This window comes from Pangasianodon hypophthalmus, chromosome 1 (genome assembly GCF_027358585.1).
Source record: "Pangasianodon hypophthalmus isolate fPanHyp1 chromosome 1, fPanHyp1.pri, whole genome shotgun sequence".
NCBI classification, from domain to species: Eukaryota; Metazoa; Chordata; class Actinopteri; order Siluriformes; family Pangasiidae; genus Pangasianodon; species Pangasianodon hypophthalmus.
Window position 1 is genome coordinate 26,410,875 of NC_069710.1, and position 3,426 is coordinate 26,414,300.

The window sequence follows — 3,426 nt, forward strand, 5'->3', positions numbered from 1 at the left end:
GGCAGAGACAGGTCCTTACCAATCCGCAATCTCTCAGTCTCGCAAGTCTCTGTAGGGTGTTAAGTTTAACCCAACACTGACACGTATGCACTAAAGCATGTCTGGAGATTATCAACCTCAAGATAGAATAAGGTCTCAGATTTTTCTGAAGGCATGTATTATTTACAGTTGGTATAACAATAGATCATGAAAAGCCTCGACCTTCTCGACCTTTCGTCAGTGTACCGTTCTCTCCCGTTCCTTCTTCATGCAGCTAGTTATTCCTGGGGTGCCCCTTTTTTTTCTGAATCTATGCTTAACAGTTTTTTTAGGCTTAGCCGTCTGTTATCCATGGACAGGTGTGCAACCTAGTAGTACTAAACCAACATACACACTCACTCCATTTCGCATCTGTTCTCTATCCCTTTTGCCTTCATAACAGGTGGTTGGTTTAAGGAATCAAGTCTAACCGCTTAAAGAAAACGCACGTGCCAACCCGCCTGGGTGACTGTGGTTATAGCAACATACCCAGACCAGCACGTGTTCCAAATACAAACAAAGCATGATGGGTGGATAGACGATGATAGAGAGATAAAGAAACAGAGACTGTGTGTGAAGGCCGGGCACAACTAACAGACAGATGAGGAGCAGCTTCTCCTCAGTGGCTGTTTGTTTAGCTAATGAACTCTAGGAGAGGTTTCCTCTCGGTGCGTTTACTTTCCTCTTCACACACCATTCCCAACCAACAACAGCCGCATTGTTCTTCACTCAGCGAGCAGGCACTTTTAAAATCTGTAAGCCAAGAGAAGGAGATGGAGAAATATTTACACACACACACACACACACACACACACACACTGGCATTGTGTGGAAGAAGACATTGTGCTTCCGCAAGCTTAAGACCACACATTCAACAATGGCTTTTCTAAAGGAGAAAGATTTGTTCGATGGGAACGGACTAATCTCTTTAGCTATTCTTTCAGTGTGTGTGTGTGTACCCACAGGGTCGAGCTCGGTCATCTTGACCCCACCACACACACAAACCTCTCCATCCTCTCTTGAAGAAACGTGAGGTTTGGAGAAGCTGATGATGAGAGCACTATTATGGAGCAGCTCTGTAGGCTAATGGACAGCTTTGTTAGAGCACAAGGACACAGCACACTGTTTAACTGAGGCGGCTTTAAACTGGTGTACACGTGTGTATTATAAAACAGCAGCAGCTCAGTGGAGCAGCATATATCTAAATGTTGTCAGATAATAGAAATATTATCATACCATATTACACATATTAGCATATTATACAATATTATATATTATCATAGGAACATATTATTATTATCATTATTATTATTATTATTAGCTAAATAAGATAGTTTTCCTCGATGGCTTTGGCTCATTTGTTTGAAACAGTTTTAACATTCTCAAAACTTTAGGTGCATCTAGGTCAAAACAGCTTATATGAGACATCACAACACCATAGTTCACCTGCAAAAGGTTATAACTCATCCAAAACATTTAACTCATGCTTCAGAACATAGTCATTGTGTCAGTAAGTTAGCCAGAGCCACCAAAAATGAGTTCTTTTGTCAATGCATAAGGTGAGCAAGATGTTTAGATGTTTTGTCACTATGGCAGTGGACCCTGGAAGTGTTCCTTACATCCAAATACAAATTTCAGTCTTGTTCTACTTTTTCACTGACACCGAATGCTTACTGTGGCAGAATGTCATTTTTCTCTAGCTAACTGAATACTATTACATATCAGATTGAATACTATTCAGATTCAGATTTCAACAGTACAAGCTCTTAGATTACACTTTGTACAGCAAAAAGGGCACACACATTTCCATGTAACTTTTTAGTTTTAAACAAAAAAATCATGCAGCACAATAGAGTGCGAAAATGCATCAATATCAAAAAGAAAATTCTGCTGAAACCAAAAATAACACATTGTACTGTAACGCAGTAACACTACAGTGCTACACTAAAGACTCCATCCACCTCACTGGACGTCCTGTCGCACCTGTCTGTCTGGCTACTGATTTTCATTGATATCACACCTGATGAATCTTCTCACATGCCGCAACAATCACCTTCAATGTTCTGCTGTGATGTCATCACAAGCAGCATCCACTGTAGTCTTGAAGTCGATGATCATATACTTTCCACCTCCATGCAGAAAATAATTCTTCAACTGGATTCAGGAATGGAGAATATGGTGGATGGAACTCCATCAGCATCCTTTGGTGGACAGCAAACCATTCCCTGATGACTGTGCAGTGGAAGCTTACATTATCCCACACAACTGCAATGGCAAGTCATGTCTTACCAAATAGCTCTCATTGTCAGGGATAGGAGGTGTCCCAGAATGTCAGGAGATGCTGGGTGTTGTATGGTCCGATATTGGGAATATGTGTACTCACACTGTTCTTGGATATTGTTGCACACATTGTTATATTGCCCCAGTGTTGGCCTTGTACAACTACTGTGGCTTGGTGGTCTATGGCATTTCGGCCATGTGTCCTGCCTTTGACCAGATTGAAACCAGCCTCATCCATGCACACAAGGGTGTGAGGTATTTCACTCCCTTCCTGTTCCATTATTCTCTATAACACATTATTCTCTGTAAATATAACATTGGTTTAACTATAGAATCATATTGTTATAGCAATATATAATTGTTATTCTCTGCAACTTCTATACACATATACAGGCCATAGTGAAGGAGAATACATAACACTGTACAATATACTACTGTGTAGTGCCACAGCTCCTTAAATCTGTCACAGTTCCTCTCAAATGGTACTGCGTACAACTGTTTCATTGTCATCTGATGTCTCTTCAGCACTCTATTTATTGTAGAGATGCTGACAGAGTTGATGTTTTGAAAGACTTTACTGTCATCTAACACTGCACTAAAATTGGATCTCTCTCAGATAGCGTTATTTGCCATCAACATTGTGCAGATCTCTTGCTCTAGCTGAGGTGTTAAATCTGTTCTTCTACCACAAGCATGAGTTAGTCGTCTAGTCCTACACAAAGGAACTCAGAAGTAGATCATAATTGTATATGTACTGTGCTGTACTGCGTGCCTCATGTATTTCTTTCGGCATGAGCAATATTTCTTTGAAAAAAGTTTAAGATGTGCATTGACTTTTAGTTGCTGTATTGCTGTAACTGGATTACTGTAACATGAACATTTCCAGTATTGAGTGAGTACATACATGTTTTCCCTGCGGAATGACACTGTGGACCGGTTGACATTAGGCCATGGTTAATGACAGGGTCCACAATTGTGGCCCATATTTCACCTGGGACAGCTCCATGTCTTTGTACGCTTCTGCCTCTTCCTCTAGACTGCTTTCTTCCACTCAGTACACCACCACCACGCATCCTTGCTCCTCTTCCTCTTCTTCCTATTCTTCTGTGAACATGGAGTTGCCCCTGG

At 41.0% G+C, this 3,426-nt stretch overlaps 1 long non-coding RNA gene across 1 annotated transcript in view; it reads right to left on the bottom strand.

The window, feature by feature from the left end:
* The window catches only part of LOC113545502 (uncharacterized), a 12,887-nt gene extending 9,461 nt beyond the window's left edge, over positions 1 to 3,426 (bottom strand). The window contains exon 1 of the long non-coding RNA XR_003404619.3: positions 3,290 to 3,426. This is a non-coding gene — a long non-coding RNA (uncharacterized LOC113545502). The remainder of the gene's footprint in view (positions 1 to 3,289) is intronic.